A 19,408-nucleotide genomic window follows, 5' to 3' on the forward strand; every position below is an offset into this window, starting at 1 on the left:
GACGGGATGGGATCCCTGGGATGGGATGGGATGGGATGGCATGGCATGGCATGGGATCCCTGGGATGAGATGGGCTGGGATGGGATCCCTGGGATGAGATGGGATGCGATGGGATGGGATGGGAATGGGATAGGATGGGATGGGTTGGCATGGGATGGGATGGGATCCCTGGGATGGGATGTGATCCCTGGAATGTGATCCGTGGGATGGGATGGGATCCCTGGGATGGGATGGGATCCCTGGGATGGGATAGCTGGGATGGGATCCCTGGGATGGGATGGGATCCCTGGGATGGGATGGGATGGGATGGGATGGGATGGGATGGGATGGGATGGGATGGGAAGGGATGGGATGGGTTCCATGGGATGGGATCCCTGGGATGGGATGGGATGGGATGGGATGGGATGGGATGGGATCCCTAGGATGGGAGAGGATCGCTGGGATTGGATCACTGGGATGGGATGGGATCCCTGGTGTGGCATTCCTAGGATGGGATGGGATGGGATGGGATCCCTGGGATGGGATGGGATCCCTGGGATGGGATGGGATCGGATCCCTGGTTTGGGATGGGATCCCTGGGATGGGATGGGATTTCTGGGATGGGATGGGATGGGATGGGATCCCTGGGATGGGATGGGATGGGATCCCTGGGATGGGATGGGATCTCTGGTATGGGTTGGGATCCCTGGGATTGGATCCCTGGGATGGGATGGGATCCCTGGAATGGGATGGGATCCATGGCAAGGGAAGGGATGGGATTCCTGGGTTGGGAATGGATGGGTTCCCTTGGATGGGAGGGGATGGGATAGGATACTTGTGATGGGAACAGATGGGATGGGATCCCTGGGATGGGGTGGAATCCCTGGGATGGGATAGCTGGGATGGGATTGGATCCCTGGGATGGGATGGGATCGCTGGGATGGGATGAGATCCCTGGGATGGGATCCCTGGGATGGGATAGGATCCCTGGGATGGGATGCCTGGGATGGGATGGGATGGGTTTGGATGGGATGGGATCCCTGGGATGGGATGGGATGGGATGGCATGGGATCCCTGGGATGAGATGGGCTGGGATGGGATCCCTGGGGTGGGAAGGGATGGGATGGAATGGGATGGGATGGGATGCGTTCCATTGGATGGGATGGGATCCCTGGGATGGGATGGGATCCCTGGGATGGGTTGGGATCCCTGGGATGGGATGGGATGGGATGGGATGGGATGGGATGGGATGGGATGGGATGGGATGGGATGGGATAGGATGGGATGGAATGGGATGGGATGGGGTGGGATGGGATTGGATGGGATGGGATGGGATGCGATCCCTGGGATGGGATGGGATGGGATCCCTGGGATGGGATGGGATCCATGGGTTGGGATGGGTTGGGATGGGATTGGATCCATGGGATGGGATGGGATGGGATGGGATGGGATGGGATGGGATCCCAGGGATGGGATCCCAGGGATGGGAACAGATGAAATGGGATCCCTGGGATGGGATGGAATCCCTGGGATGGGTTGGGATCCCTGGGATGGGATGGGATGGGATGGGATTGGATGGGATGGGATGGGATGGGATAGGATGGGATGGAATGGGATGGGATGGGGTGGGATGGGATTGGATGGGATGGGATGGGATGCGATCCCTGGGATGGGATGGGATGGGATCCCTGGGATGGGATGGGATCCATGGGATGGGATGGGTTGGGATGGGATTGGATCCATGGGATGGGATGGGATGGGATGGGATCCCAGGGATGGGAACAGATGAAATGGGATCCCTGGGATGGGATGGAATCCCTGGGATGGGATAGCTGGGATGGGGTGGTATCCCTGGAATGGGATGGGATCCCTGGGATGGGATGGGATGGGATCGAATCCCTGGGATGGCATCCGTGAGATGGGATGGGATCTCTGACATGGGATCCCTGGCATTGGATGGGATCCCTGGGATGTTATCCCTGGGATGGGATGGGATCCCTGGGATGGGATGGGATGGGATGGGATGGGATGGGATGGGATGGGATGGGATGGGATGGGATGGGATGGGATGGGATAGGATGGGATGGGATGGTATAGGATGGGATGGGATGGGATCCCTGGGATTGGATGGGATCCCTGGGATGGGATGGGATCCCTGGGATGGGTTGGGATCCCTGGGATGGGATGGGATGGGATGGGATAGGATAGGATGGGATGGGATCCCTGGGATGGGATTGTATCCCTGGGATGGGATGGGATGGGATCCCTGGATTGGGATGGGATCCCTGGGATGGGATTGGATCCCTGGGATGGGATGGGATCCCTGGGATGGGATGGGATGGGATCCCTGGGATGGGATGGGATTTCTGGGATGGGATGGGATCCATGGGATGGGATGGGATCCCTGGGATGGGATGGGATCTCTGGTATGGGTTGGGATCCCTGGAATGGGATTCCTGGGATGGGATGGGATCCCTGGGTTGGGATCGAATCCCTGGGATGGCATCCGTGAGATGAGATGGGATCTCTGACATGGGATCCCTGGCATGGGATGTGATCCCTGGGATGAGATGGGATGGGATGGAATGGAATTGGATCCCTGGGATGGGATGGGATCCCTGGGATTTTATCCCTGGGATGGGATGGGATAGGAAGGGATGGGATGGGAGGGGATGGGATCCCTGGGATTGGATCCCTGGGATGAGATGGAATACCTGGCATGAGATAGCAGGGATGATTGGGATGGGATGGGATGGGATGGGATGGGATGGGATGGGATGGGATGGGATGGGATGGGATGGGACTGGATGGGATGGGATGGGATGGGATGGGATGGGATGGGATGGGATGGGATCCCTGGGATGGGATCCCTGGGATGGGATCCATGGGATGGGATGGGTTGGGATGGGTTGGGAACCGTTTGATGGGATCTTATGGGATCCCTGGGATGAGATGGGATGGGATTGGATCCCTGGGATGGGATGAGATGGGATCCTACGGATGGGATCCCTGGAATGTGATCCCTGGGATGGGATGGGATCCCTGGGATGGGATGGAATCCCTGGGATGGGATCCCGGGGATGCGATGGGATCCCTGGGATGGGATGGGATGGGATGGGATGGGATGGGATGGGAAGGGATGGGATGCGCTGGGAAGGGATGGGATGGGATCCCTGGGATGGGATGGGATCCCTGGGACGGCATGGGATGGGATCGGATGGGATGGGATGGGATGGAATGGGATGGGATGGGGTGGGATGGGATTGGATGGGATGGCATGCGATCCCTGGGATGGGATGGGATGGGATCCATGGGATGGGATGGGTTGGGATGGGATTGGATCCATGGGATGCGATGGGATGGGATCCCTGGGATGGGAACAGATGAAATGGGATCCCCGGGATGGGATGGAATCCCTGGGATGGGATAGCTGGGATGGGATGGTATCCCTGGAATGGGATGGGATGGGATGGGGTGGGATGGGATGGGATCCCTGGGATGGGATGGGATGGGATGGGATCCCTGGGATGGGAACAGATGAAATGGGATCCCCGGGATGGGATGGAATCCCTGGGATGGGATAGCTGGGATGGGATGGGATCCCTGGGATGGGATGGGATCCCTGGTGTGGTTTGGGATCTCTGGGATGGGATGGGATGGGATGGGATGGGATGGGATGGGATGGGATGGGATGGGATGGGATGGGATAGGATGGGATGGGATGGGATGGGATGGGATGGGATGGGATGGGATGGGATGGGATGGGATGGGATGGGATGGGATGGGATCGCTGGGATGGGATGGGATCCCTGGGATGGGTTGGGATCCCTGGGATGGGATGGGATGGGATGGGATGGGATGGGATGGGATGGGATAGAATGGGATGGAATGGGATGGGATGGGGTGGGATGGGATTGGATGGGATGGGATGCGATCCCTGGGATGGGATGGGATGGGATCCCTGGGATGGGATGGGATCCATGGGATGGGATGGGTTGGGATGGGATTGGATCCATGGGATGGGATGGGATGGGATGGGATGGGATGGGATGGGATGGGATGGGATGGGATGGGATGGGATGGGATGGGATGGGATGGGATCCCTGGGATTGGATGGGATCCCTGGGATGGGATGGGATCCCTGGGATGGGATGGGATCCCTGGGATGGGATGGGATGCGATGGGATGGGATGGGATCGGATGGGATGGGACCCCTGGGATGGGATGGTATCCCTGGGATGGGATGGGATGGGATGGGATCCCTGCATTGGGATGGGATCCCTGGGATGGGATGGGATGGGATCCCTGGGATGGGATGGGATCCCTCGGATGGGATGGGATCTCTGGTATGGGTTGGGATCCCTGGAATGGGATTCCTGGGATGGGATGGGATCCCTGGGTTGGGATCGAATCCCTGGGATGGCATCCGTGAGATGGGATGGGATCTCTGACATGGGATCCCTGGCATGGGATGTGATCCCTGGGATGAGATGGGATGGGATGGAATGGAATTGGATCCCTGGGATGGGATGGGATCCCTGGGATGTTATCCCTGGGATGGGATGGGATCCCTGGGATGGGATGGGATGGGAAGGGATGGGATGGGAGGGGATGGGATCCCTGGGATTGGATCCCTGGGATGAGATGGAATACCTGGCATGAGATAGCAGGGATGATTGGGATGGGATGGGATGGGATGGGATGGGATGGAATGGGATAGGATGGGATAGGATGGGATCCCTGGGATGGGATGGGATCCCTGGGATGGGTTAGGATCCCTGGGATGGGATGGGATGGGATGGGATGGGATGGGATGGGATGGGATGGGATAGGATGGGATGGGATGGGGTGGGATGGGATTGGATGGGATGGGATGCGATCCCTGGGATGGGATGGGATGGGATCCCTGGGATGGGATGGGATCCCTGGGATGGGATGGGTTGGGATGGGATTGGATCCATGGGATGGGATGGGATGGGATGGGTTCCCAGGGATGGGAACAGATGAAATGGGATCCCTGGGATGGGATGGAATCCCTGGGATGGGTTGGGATCCCTGGGATGGGATGGGATGGGATGGGATGGGATGGGATGGGATGGGATGGGATGGGATAGGATAGGATGGGATGGAATGGGATGGGATGGGGTGGGATGGGATTGGATGGGATGGGATGCGATGCCTGGGATGGGATGGGATGTGGTCCCTGGGATGGGATGGGATCCCTGGGATGGGATGGGATGGGATGGGATGGGGTCCCTGGGATGGGATGGGATCCCTGGGATCGGATGGGATCGCTGTGAAGGGATGGGATCCCTGGGATGGGATCCCTGGGATGGGATCCTTGGGATGGAATCCCTGGGATGGGATGGGATGGGATACCTGTGATGGGATGGGATGGGATGGGACGGGATGGGATGGGATCCCTGTGATGGGATGGAATCCCTGGGATGGGATGGGATCCCTGGGAAGGGGTGCCTCGGATGGGATGGGATCCCTGGGATGCGATGGGATTCCACGGAAGCGATGGGACCCCTGGGATGGGATCCCTGGGATGGGATGGGATGCCTGGGATGGGATGGGATGGGATGGGATGGGATGCCTGGGAAGGGATCCCTGGGATGGGATGGGATGGGATGGGATGGGATGGGATACCTGTGATGGGATGGGATGGGATGGGATGCCTGGGAAGGGATCCCTGGGATGGGATGGGATGGGATGGGATGGGATGGGATACCTGTGATGGGATGGGATGGGATGGGACGGGATGGGATGGGATGGGATGGGATCCCTGTGATGGGATGGAATCCCTGGGATGGGATCGGATCCATGGGATGGGATGGGTTGGGATGGTATTGGATCCATGGGATGCGATGGGATGGGATGTGATCCCAAGGATGGAAACAGATGAAATGGGATCCCTGGGATGGGATGGAATCCCTGGGATGGGATAGCTGGGATGGGATGGTATCCCTGGAATGGGATGGGATGGGATGGGTTGGGATGGGATGGGATCCCTGGGATGGGATGGGATGGGATCCCTGGGATGGGAACAGATGAAATGGGATCCCCGGGATGGGATGGGATCCCTGGTATGGTTTGGGATCTCTGGGATGGGATGGGATGGGATGGGATGGAATGGGATGGGATGGGATGGGATGGGATGGGATGGGATAGGATGGGATGGGATGGGATGGGATGGGAGGGGATTGGATGGGATCCCTGGGATGGGATGGGATCCCTGGGATGGGTTGGGATCCCTGGGATGGGATGGGATGGGATGGGATGGGATGGGATGGGATGGGATGGGATGGGATAGGATGGGATGGAATGGGATGGGATGGGTGTGATGGGATTGGATGGGATGGGATGCGATCCCTGCGATGGGATGGGATGGGATCCCTGGGATGGGATGGGATCCATGGGATGGGATGGGTTGGGATGGGATTGGATCCATGGGATGGGATGGGATGGGATGGGATGGGATGGGATGGGATGGCATCCCAGGGATAGGAACAGATGAAATGGGATCCCTGGGATGGGATGGAATCCCTGGGATGGGATAGCTGGGATGGGGTGGTATCCCTGGAATGGGATGGGATGGGATGGGATGGGATGGGATGGGATGGGATGGGATGGGATGGGATGGGTTGAGATGGGATGGGATCCCTGGGATGGGATGGGATCCCTGGGATGGGAACAGATGAAATGGGATCCCCGGGATGGGATGGAATCCCTGGGATGGGATAGCTGGGATGGTATGGGATCCCTGGGATGGGATGGGATCTCTGGAATGGGTTGGGATTCCTGGGATGGGATGGTATGGGATGGGATGGGATGGGATGGGATGGGATGGGATGGGATAGGATGGGATGGGATGGGATCCCTGGGATTGGATGGGATGGGATCCCTAGGATGGGATGGGATCCCTGGGATGGGATGTGTTGGGATGGGATTGGATCCATGGGATGGGATGGTATGGGATGGGTTCCCAGGGATGGGAACAGATGAAATGGGATCCCTGGGATGGGATGGAATCCCTGGGATGGGTTGGGATCCCTGGGATGGGATGGGATGGGATGGGATGGGATGGGATGGGATGGGATGGGATGGGATGGGATGGGATGGGATAGGATGGGATGGAATGGGATGGGATGGGGTGGGATGGGATTGGATGGGATGGGATGCGATGCCTGGGATGGGATGGGATCCCTGGGATGGGATGGGATCCATGGGATGGGATGGGTTGGGATGGGATTGGATCCATGGGATGGGATGGGATGGGATGGGATCCCAGGGATGGGAACAGATGAAATGGGATCCCTGGGATGGGATGGAATCCCTGGGATGGGATAGCTGGGATGGGGTGGTATCCCTGGAATGGGATGGGATGGGATCCCTGGGATGGGATGGGATCCATGGGATGGGATGGGATGAGATCGAATCCCTGGGATGGCATCCGTGAGATGGGATGGGATCTCTGACATGGGATCCCTGGCATGGGATGGGATCCCTGGGATGTTATCCCTGGGATGGGATGGGATCCCTGGGATGGCATGGGATGGGAAGGGATGGGATGGGAGGGGATGGGATCCCTGGGATTGGATCCCTGGGATGAGATGGAATACCTGGCATGAGATAGCAGGGATGATTGGGATGGGATGGGATGGGATGGGATGGGATGGGATGGGATGGGATGGGATGGGATGGGATGGGATGGGATGGGATGGGATAGGATGGGATGGGATGGGATGGGATGGGATCCCTGGGATTGGATGGGATCCCTGGGATGGGATGGGATCCCTGGGATGGGATGGGATCCCTGGGATGGGTTGGGATCCCTGGGATGGGATGGGATGGGATGGGATGGGATGGGATGGGATGGGATCCCTGGGATGGGATGGTATCCCTGGGATGGGATGGGATGGGATCCCTGGATTGGGATGGGATCCCTGGGATGGGATTGGATCCCTGGGATGGGATGGGATCCCTGGGATGGGATGGGATGGGATCCCTGGGATGGGATGGGATTTCTGGGATGGGATGGGATGGGATCCATGGGATGGGATGGGATCCCTGGGATGGGATGGGATCTCTGGTATGGGTTGGGATCCCTGGAATGGGATTCCTGGGATGGGATGGGATCCCTGGGTTGGGATCGAATCCCTGGGATGGCATCCGTGAGATGGGATGGGATCTCTGACATGGTATCCCTGGCATGGGATGTGATCCCTGGGATGAGATGGGATGGGATGGAATGGAATTGGATCCCTGGGATGGGATGGGATCCCTGGGATTTTATCCCTGGGATGGGATGGGATGGGAAGGGATGGGATGGGAGGGGATGGGATCCCTGGGATTGGATCCCTGGGATGAGATGGAATACCTGGCATGAGATAGCAGGGATGATTGGGATGGGATGGGATGGGATGGGATGGTGTCGGAGAAGGGAGACGCGGACACCATATGGTCATCAGCAAAGTCTCGTTTATTGATACGCAGAGTGGCGATTAAATACAGTGCTTAATTAGCTCATGCATAGTGCAAAATCTGAGCTCATCATTGGTTTAGATGTGCGACTTAGCTAAGCACTTCGGCATTCATGTTTTTCTCAATTCTGCGTGCCTTCCTTATCTCAAGGACACTGTATCCGTGAGACTGAGGCCCACTTTGCTAGCTTCACTAAGTTGATCTGACTATGGCCTTTTTCTTCCAGCTCTTCCTGCACCAGGCTCTCTACACTTCCCCCGTTTTCTTTTTGAGCTAGAAGAGTGGCATGCCAAGCTTTGCTGACAGTCTTTTGAATAAAATTTTGTAAGCAAGTTATCAAGCAAGGTAGCAATAAAGCTAAGCACAAGAATATACCTAACACCATAATAGCATAGCGAATGTTACCCATATGTTTTCCCGAGGCGCATACTGCATTGGAAAAGATTTTGTGTGAGTAAAGTTAGCAAGCATAAGCAGTGCAATGATCATCATTTTGATTTCTTTGGCGGCCTATTCTTTTTACGCCCTGTATTGTTCCCTGTTATCTGCAGTTGTTTCACCTTTTCTATACTTTGATTTAATACTTCCTTTGGGTCTGTACCGGGCTTAATTGGTCCTACCCGAGGCCAAGGTAGGTGTGGGACTTTATGTCTGCATCTTGTAGCGATAATGTGCGAATTTGCATAGATGTGCTGCCTCTTAATCCAGTTGGTAAGTTCCCACCGGGCCCAAGCTAACAGGAGCTGTTCTGGTGTCTCGTATAGGTTTCGTACCTGGGCATATGGCACTCCTGCTTCTTTTTCTAGGGCCCGACCCCAATTTGAATTTCTTAGGTCGTCACTTTGACACCTCCAGCACCACAAATTAAACACTGTTCTCTGTTCCACCCACGAGCAGTCCCCACAGCCCCCGCACTTTAGGGCTACCCAGGCTTCACACCATGACCCCCCACACGCACAACAAGGACGGCTGTTGAGAGGCTGTTCTTCCTGGTGGACGTGGCTCTCAATCCAATCAGCCCAATTCGGTGGTGGCTGCCTTAGCGCCTCACGGGCAGCGTTGTTATACTGTGCTAGCCTCCGCAAATAGGGCTGTGAGGTCACCGTCAACTTCTGCTGAATCCGCTCCTGGTCGGCTGGAGCCAGCCGCCTCCTCAGGAATCTTTCCACCAGTTCGGTCATTTAGAACGGGCTTCACCCACCTAGCAGGGACCCAAAGTGTTCCTGTGGGGGTAGAAACACAAACATAGCCTCTCCCCCAATATACCACTTCCGCTGGTCCATTCCATATTCCTGTCTTTGGATCCCGGTACTTTACCCATGCCCTCATGCGCTCTCTTCTGTTACCTTCCCTTTTCCCTCTATGCCTGATTGCAGGCGGCTCAGATTCATCCCCGAACACACACAAATAATTCATGACATAAAGAACCTTGGCTAGTCTTTCTTGTGGATCATTTACGGATTTGTGTTTGAATAAATACTGTTTGAGTGTTCCATTGGCTCTTTCTACTATGGCCTGTCCTGTGGGCGAGTGTGGTACTCCTGTAATATGTTTAATTCCCCAGAGTCTCATAAACTGACTTACTTTCCCACTGACATATGCAGGTCCGTTGTCGGTCTTTACTTCCTTAGGCGTTCCCATAACTGCAAAGCAACTTGTCAGGTGTCTAATTACATGGATTGCTTTTTCCCCTGTCTGTGCTGTGGCCCAGATATACTTACTATAAGTGTCTATGGTAACGTGCACATACTTGAGTCTACCAAACTCTGCCACATGTGTGATGTCCATTTGCCAAATTTCATTACTCTCCAGACCTCGAGGATTTACCCCGCACCCAAGACCTACCCCACTATTGTGATGACTGCAGGTGGGGCAGGCTCTCACTATTGCCTTAGCCTCTTGTATGCCTATTTTGAACTCGCGCACCAATCCTTTAGCATTTTGGTGAAATCGTGTGTGTGACTCCCTTGCTTCAATCCCCCTGTCATCAGCTACATTCATAACCAGTCTATCCGCCCTGGCGTTGCCTTCTCCCAAGCCTACGTCCCACTTATGACTCCTGATGTGTATTATACAATAAGGCTTGAACCTTGCTCCTACTGCTCGCTTTAGCTGCAGCAAGAGTTCATAGAGTCTCTTGTTTTGCACCTCTTTCACAGAGGCGTCCTCAATTCTCTGTGCTACTCCTGCTACATAAAATGAGTCAGTGACCACATTCAAAGGCCCTTGCAGTTCACTTAGTGCCCACACAACAGCAAGCAATTCCAATGTTTGTAAGCTGTCCTCTGGAGCAGCGTCTATTATCTGCTTTCTCCATCGAGGGCCTTCTTTCCAGGTGATGGCTGCCCTCCTCGATTTCTTTCCGGCGTCCGTGAAGGCTGTAATGGCGCCCGCTATCGGCTGCTCCGATCGTGTTGGCTTTGATACCCAGTCCCAGTTTCCTAGCCACTGAAGGTGACGTGGTGTCAGCGGTCCGGTGTGGATGGCTGCTCCGACTTCCAGCAAGGCCGTTTGTAGATCTCCTGAATTGAGGAGATACCAATCTAAGTCCTCCTTTTTCATGGGCAAATAAATTGTTGTTGGGCTCGTTCCGGTGATTTCCATGATCCTTACGCGACCCTTACGAATTAAGGTGGCTACTTCTGCGATTTTTGTGCTGATTGTCCTTTTTGCTTGTAAAGGTGGGGTTATCCATTCTAGTACCCGTGTCTCCCGCGTTTTCTTTTGTAACTGTGTGAGTGCACCGAGTAGGTGGTTGGCAGTACTCCAGATGGTAAGATCGATGGGCGAGGAGATATCTCGGCGAGAGACAAACCCCTCATCGATGCAGCGTATAATACCCTTGAGGGCTTCATGTTGTTGTGGGGTCACGGTTACGGGTGCGGTTGGGTCAGTTCCTTTAAGTAGTGGCCTGAGGGAGTCTAGCAAGGAGTTGGGTATCCCAACAATCGGCTTGAGCCATTGCAGATCTCCTAGCAGTCGCTGTGCCTCATTTAGAGTGGTGATCTTTGTTGCAAGCTGGAGCTTCTGTGGCCGTACGATTTGGCCTGTGATAGACCACCCCAAGTACTTCCATGGTGTGGATCGCTGTATTTTTTCTTGAGCTATTATGAGGGATGCCTTTGCTAGGGTGCTTTGAATTTCCTGCATCTGAGTGTCTGTAAATGCTGATTCTTGAGCAAAGAGGATATCATCCATATAATGATAAATAATTGTGTTGGGCCACTGTATCCTCAATGGTTGTAATGCGGCATCAACATACAGTTGGCACAGGGTAGGCGAGTTTTTCATTCCTTGTGGAAGAACAGTCCATTCATACCGTTTATCAGGTTCTTCTCTGTTTATTGCTGGTAGGGTGAACGCAAATCTTTTAGTATCTTGAGGGTGTAAGGCTATAGTGAAGAAGCAGTCCTTTAGATCAATGATTAGAAGAGGCCAATGCTGTGGGAGCATTGCTGGGTTGGGGAGGCCTGGTTGTAATGCCCCCATTGCCTCCATCTGATTATTTACTGCTCTTAAATCGTGCAGAAGACGATATTTTCCTGACTTCTTTTTGATCACAAAAATTGGCGTGTTCCATGGGCTTGTTGAGAGTTTTAAATGTCCTTGTTGGAATTGTTCTTTTACGAGTTGATGTGCTTGTATTAGACTTTCCCTTTTTAGAGGCCATTGCTTAACCATTACCGGTTCATTGGTAGTCCAGGTGATTGGGATCGGGAAAGTCCAAGCAATGGCAATTACTCCAAAGGGTGCTCGTTGGATAAAATGACCCCCATCTGAGCCAAGATGTCCCTTCCAATCAAGCAATGTACCGATGGCGGTAACGCAACTACGGACAACACAGTCACCAAATCTTGCCCATCTATAGTGACCCTTACTGGAGGAGTTTTTCTGGCAAGGGTGAACCCTCCGACGCCCGTCACGGTATCCGTAGTTTGCACCGATGGCCAGTTGTGGGGCCATTTTTCTGGTGAGACAATGCTGGTATCTGCCCCAGTGTCTAGGAGTCCCATCATTTTTATTGTCTCTCCTGCATAGGTTAGTTTCACTTTCTTTTTGGGTCTGGTATGGAGATTCATTGTGAGCATAGCAATACCTGATGATCCGAATCCTTGGTCTCCACGTGGGGTTTGTCTTTGTGGTTGAACACCCCGGCTCAACTGTGGAAGTGGAATAAATTGAGCAATACGCTGACCTGCCTCAATTGTCAGAGGAGGAAAAGGAGTATAAACCATTATTTGTATTTCTCCCGTGTAGTCTGCATCGATGACACCTGGTAGCACAAACAGTCCTACAATGGAGCTCGACGAGCGTCCCACTATTAGTCCTCCATAAGCTTGTCCTTTGATATTTATCGGGCCATAAACTCCAGTTGGGACTTTGACAGGGCGAGCTGTTATCAAAGATGTTTTTACTGCGGCTGCCAGGTCGAGTCCCAGGCTCCCTGTTGTGGCTGGTTGTAGACAGGAGATGGCGCTGATGTCACGGCGGCTACTTGTGACCGGGGCCAATATGGCGGCGGCCGCCGGGGGCTGGTCGGCGGCGCCCGTCGGGCCGCGCCGCATCCACCCGCATCTGTAGCAGTGCGCCGAGGGAGGCCGGTGGTCGCTTGATGTGGCCGGGGCTGCTGTAGAAGCACGGAGCGGAGCAAGAGCGGCTAGCACCTGTGACTGTGTGGACTCGGCTTGTTTTTGTAGCCCTAAACCTAATTTTTTTAGTGCATTAACCAAGAAAACCTGCGCCCCTCTCATATACTCTGGGACTCCTGCCTTTTCAATAGCAGCAGCAGCCTTATCTACAAAGTCCCCAAAGGATTTATTTTTTCCCTGTTTTATTCCCATATACATGGGTATGCCTGAGCTATCTTTGACCTGATCGATGGCACTCCTTACTAGACGCATGGCTTCCCTAACCTTGTCGGGTCCCGAAATCATTTGAGCCTCTGTCCTGCGGTATTGACTCAATCCCATTAGTTCGTCTATGGTAATTCCAGCTAACGGATCTCCCGGGCCCCTCTGTGTTGCAACTGACTCCTGAACAAGAGCTTGCCAGTGGGCGTTAAATAGCAACTGCTGATGTTGCGTGAAAATCAGTTTCACTATACTTCTCATATCATTTGGCAACAGCAGGTATGTATCGAACAAGAAATCTAGCATCTGCTTAGCTGGCTCACTCCGGAAACCAAACTGACTCACTGTCTGTCTTAGCTGGGCTAGCAGCTTCCAGTCGGGAGGCGAATATGCTCCCACTTGGACGGCTTGTCCTTGTTGATTTATCCCCTGTGTATACGTGACGGGGAAAACCCAGGTTTTCGCTGCGTCAACAGCGCTCTCGTCCCCAGTCTCCAAGCCGTGTCTGGCTAGCATACTCCACGCCTCCCCCCGCCGTCTTGCCATCTCCTCCCACAGGTCGCTTTCCGCCCTAGGGACCGGAGCTGGCTCCACGGCGGGCTTAGGGACGCTGGGCTCAGACCGGCAAGGGGATTTTTCGCCGCCGGTCTGGGGACCTTCGCCCTCGGAAGGCGGGGTTACTCCGCCTTCTGCAATTGTCTCCGCCGCCGCGGCGGAATCCTCCTCGAGCTCTTCTAAGGGGGGTGCAGAGGGCCAAGCGCAGCTAGCCATGTCTGTCATTCCTGCCGCCTCCCCAGAGATAGGTATTTCTACTCTGGTCGTGCTGGGTGCTCGGGGCTCATTATCACCATACTGAGCATTCCTTTTATATGCCTCTACTGCCTCCCGAGCCGCCCTTCTCTCTGCTTGCTGCTTTAGCAGCGCGTTGTGAACTACCCGCCAGATCTTCCCCAGCTTTTTTGCTGTTTTATCATCCTCTAATACCGCCTCCCACAGTGCATCCCCTAACTTACGCCACTCATTTAAATCATGCACGGTGTGAGGATTAGAGAATAAACCTTTAGCATAACCCCAGACTAACAACCCCGGTATGTCCTTCCTGGGATTAATCTCTTTTAACCCTAACTTATCTATATGTACTAAAAATAAATCATATGCTGCTTGCCTGTCCATTTTTTGTCGTCAGCGCTGTTGCAACTCTCCGGCTTCGGCAGCACGTATGGCCCAGGACCACCTTTATGGCTCCTGGGGGTGTCTTCCCTACGTCGTTTGACACCGACCCGGTTGCAGCAGGCCCCAACTCTACTTCACCGACCGTGGCGCGTTCTCCCCCGTTTTCTTTTTCAGCGACGGAGGCACGTCGGGGTTCACCATTTGTCGGAGAAGGGAGACGCAGACACCATATGGTCATCAGCAAAGTCTCGTTTATGGAAACGCAGAATGGCGATTAAATACAGTGCTTAATTAGCTCATGCATAGTGCAAAATCTGAGCTCATCATTGGTTTAGATGTGCGACTTAGCTAAGCACTTCGGCATTCATGTTTTTCTCAATTCTGCGTGCCTTCCTTATCTCAAGGACACTGTATCCGGGAGACTGAGGCCCACTTTGCTAGCTTCACAAAGTTGATCTGACTATGGCCTTTTTCTTCCAGCTATTCCTGCACCAGGCACTCTACAGGATGGGATGGGATGGGATGGGATGGGATGGGATGGGATGGGATGGGATGGGATGGGACTGGATGGGATGGGATGGGATGGGATGGGATCCCTGGGATGGTATGGGATCCCTGGGATGGGATCCCTGGGATGGGATCCATGGGATGGGATGGGTTGGGATGGGTTGGGAACCGTTTGATGGGATCTTATGGGATCCCTGGGATGAGATGGGATGGGATTGGATCCCTGGGATGGGATGAGATGGGATCCTACGGATGGGATCCCTGGAATGTGATCCCTCGTATGGGATGGGATCCCTGGGATGGGATGGAATCCCTGGGATGGGATCCCGGGGATGCGATGGGATGGGATGGGATGGGATGGGATGGGATGGGATGGGATGGGATGGGAAGGGATGGGATGGGCTGGGAAGGGATGGGATGGGATCCCTGGGATGGGATGGGATCCCTGGGACGGCATGGGATGGGATCGGATGGGATGGGATGGAATGGGATGGGATGGGGTGGGATGGGATTGGATGGGATGGCATGCAATCCCTGGGATGGGATGGGATGGGATCCCTGGGATGGGATGGGATCCATGGGATGGGATGGGATGGGATGGGATCCCTGGGATGGGAACAGATGAAATGGGATCCCCGGGATGGGATGGAATCGTTGGGATGGGATAGCTGGGATGGGATGGGATCCCAGGGATGGGATGGGATCCCTGGGATGGGTTGGGATCCCTGGGATGGGATGGGATGGGATAGGATGGGATGGGGTCCCTGGGATGGGATGGGATCCCTGGGATGGGATGGGATCGGATCCCTGGTTTGGGATGGGATCCCTGGGATGGGATGGGATGGGATCCCTGGGATGGCATGGGATCCCTGGGATGGGATGGGATCCCTGGGATGGGATGGGATTTCTGGGATGGGATGGGATGGGATGGGATCCCTGGGATGGGATGGGAACCCTGGGATGGGATGGGATCTCTGGTATGGGTTGGGATTCCTGGGATTGGATCCCTGGGATGGGATGGGATCCCTGGAATGGGATGGGATCCATGGCAAGGGAAGGGATGGGATTCCTGGGTTGGGAATGGATGGGTTCCCTTGGATGGGAGGGGATGGGATAGGATACTTGTGATGGGAACAGATGGGATGGGATCCCTGGGATGGGGTGGAATCCCTGGGATGGGATAGCTGGGATGGGATTGGATCCCTGGGATGGGATGGGATCGCTGGGATGGGATGAGATCCCTGGGATGGGATCCCTGGGATGGGAGAGGATCCCTGGGATGGGATGCCTGGGATGGGATGGGATGGGTTTGGATGGGATGGGATCCCTGGGATGGGATGGGATGGATTGGCATGGGATCCCTGGGATGAGATGGGCTGGGATGGGATCCCTGGGGTGGGAAGGGATGGGATGGAATGGGATGGGATGGGATGCGTTCCATTGGATGGGATGGGATCCCTGGGATGGGATGGGATCCCTGGGATGTGTTTGGATCCCTGGGATGGGATGGGATGGGATGGGATGGGATGGGGTGGGATGGGATGGGATAGGATGGGATGGAATGGGATGGGATGGGGTGGGATGGAATGGGATGGGATGGGATGCGATCCCTGGGATGGGATGGGATGGGATCCCTGGGATGGGATGGGATCCCTGGGATGGGTTGGGATCCCTGGGATGGGATGGGATGGGATAGGATGGGATGGGATCCCTGGGATGGGATGGGATCCCTGGGATGGGATGGGATCGGATCCCTGGTTTGGGATGGGATCCCTGGGATGGGATGGGATGGGATCCCTGGGATGGCATGGGATCCCTGGGATGGGATGGGATCCCTGGGATAGGATGGGATTTCTGGGATGGGATGGGATGGGATGGGATCCCTGGAATGGGATGGGATCCCTGGGATGGGATGGGATCTCTGGTATGGGTTGGGATCCCTGGGATTGGATCCCTGGGATGGGATGGGATCCCTGGAATGGGATGGGATCCATGGCAAGGGAAGGGATGGGATTCCTGGGTTGGGAATGGATGGGTTCCCTTGGATGGGAGGGGATGGGATAGGATACTTGTGATGGGAACAGATGGGATGGGATCCCTGGGATGGGGTGGGATCCATGGGATGGGATGGGTTGGGATGGGATTGGATCCATGGGATGGGATGGGATGGGATGGGATGGGATGGGATGGGATGCGATCCCTGGGATGGGATGGGATGGGATCCCTGGGATGGGATGGGATCCATGGGATGGGATGGGTTGGGATGGGATTGGATCCATGGGATGGGATGGGATGGGATGGCATCCCAGGGATGGGAACAGATGAAATGGGATCCCTGGGATGGGATGGAATCCCTGGGATGGGATAGCTGGGATGGGGTGGTATCCCTGGAATGGGATGGGATGGGATGGGATGGGATAGGATGGGATGGGATGGGATCCCTGGGATTGGATGGGATCCCTGGGATGGGATGGGATCCCTGGGATGGGATGGGATCCCTGGGATGGGTTGGGATCCCTGGGATGGGATGGGATGGGATGGGATGGGATGGGATAGGATGGGATGGAATGGGATGGGATGGGGTGGGATGGGATTGGATGGGATGGGATGCGATCCCTGGGATGGGATGGGATGGGATCCCTGGGATGGGTTGGGATCCATGGGATGGGATGGGTTGGGATGGGATTGGATCCATGGGATGGGATGGGATGGGATGGGATCCCAGGGATGGGAACAGATGAAATGGGATCCCTGGGATGGGATGGAATCCCTGGGATGGGATAGCTGGGATGGGGTGGTATCCCTGGAATGGGATGGGATGGGATGGGTTGAGATGGGATGGGATCCCTGGGATGGGATGGGATGGGATCCCTGGGATGGGAACAGATGAAATGGGATCCCCGGGATGGGATGGAATCCCTGGGATGGGATAGCTGGGATGGGATGGGATCCCTGGGATGGGATGGGATCCCTGGGATGGGTTGGGATCCCTGGGATGGGATGGGATGGGATGGGATGGGATAGGATGGGATGGGATCCCTGGGATGGGATGGGATGGGATCCCTGGATTGGGATGGGATCCCTGGGATGGGATGGGATGGGATCCCTGGGATGGGATGGGATCCCTGGGATGGGATGGAATCCCTGGGATGGGATGCCTGGGTTAGGTTGGGATGGGTTTGGATGGGATTGGATCCCTGGGATGGGATGGGATGGCATGGCATGGATTCCCGGGGATGAGATGGGCTGGGATGGGATCCCTGGGGTGGGACGGGATGGGATGGAATGGGATGGGATGGGATGGCATGGGATCCCTGGGATGGGATGGGATCCCTGGGATGGCATGGGATGGGATCGGATGGGATGGGATGGGATGGGATGCCATCCCTGGGATGGGATGGGATGGGATCCCTGGGATGGGATGGGATCCATGGGATGGGATGTGTTGGGATGGGATTGGATCCATGGGATGGGATGGGATGGGATGGGATCCCAGGGATGGGAACAGATGAAATGGGATCCCTGCGATGGGATGGGATGGGTTGGAATGGGATGGGATCCCTGGGATGGGATGGGATGGGATGGGATCCCTGGGATGGTAACAGAAGAAATGGGATCCCTGGGATGGGATGGAATCCCTGGGATGGGATAGCTGGGATGGGATGGGATCCCTGGGATGGAATGGGATCCCTGGGATGGGTTGGGATCCCTGGGATGGGATGGGATCCCTGGGTTGGGATCCCAGGAATGTGATCCCTCGTATGGGATGGGATCCCTGGGATGGGATGGGATCCCTGGGAAGGGATCCCGGGGATGGGATGAGACGGGATGGGATCCCTGGGATGGCAGGGGATCCCTGGGATGGGGGCAGATCCCTGGAATGGGATGGGATGGTATACCTGGGATGGGATCCCTGGGATGGGATGGGATGAGACCCCTGGATTGGGATGGGATCCCTGGGATGGGGTCCCGGGGATGGGATGGGATGGGATGAGATGGGATGGGATCCATGGGATGGGATGGGATCCCTGGGATTGGATGGGATCCCTGGGATGGTATGGGATCCCTGGGATGGGATGCCTGGGTTGGGTTCGGATGGGTTTGGATGGGATTGGATCCCTGGGATGGGATGGGATGGGATGGGATGGCATGGCATGGATTCCCTGGTATGAGATGGGCTGGGATGGGATCCCTGGGGTGGGAAGGGATGGGATGGAATGTGATGGGATGGGATGCGTTCCATGGGATGGGATCCCTGGGATGGGATGGGATCCCTGGGATGGGATAGGATCGCTGGGATTGGATCACTGGGATGGGATGGGATCCCTGGGGTGGGATTCCTAGGATGGGATGGCATGGGATGGGATCGGATGGGATGGGATGGGATCCCTGGGATGGGATGGGTTCCCTGG

The sequence above is a fragment of the Sturnus vulgaris genome, chromosome W, assembly GCF_052056855.1.
Source record: "Sturnus vulgaris isolate bStuVul1 chromosome W, bStuVul1.hap1, whole genome shotgun sequence".
NCBI classification, from domain to species: Eukaryota; Metazoa; Chordata; class Aves; order Passeriformes; family Sturnidae; genus Sturnus; species Sturnus vulgaris.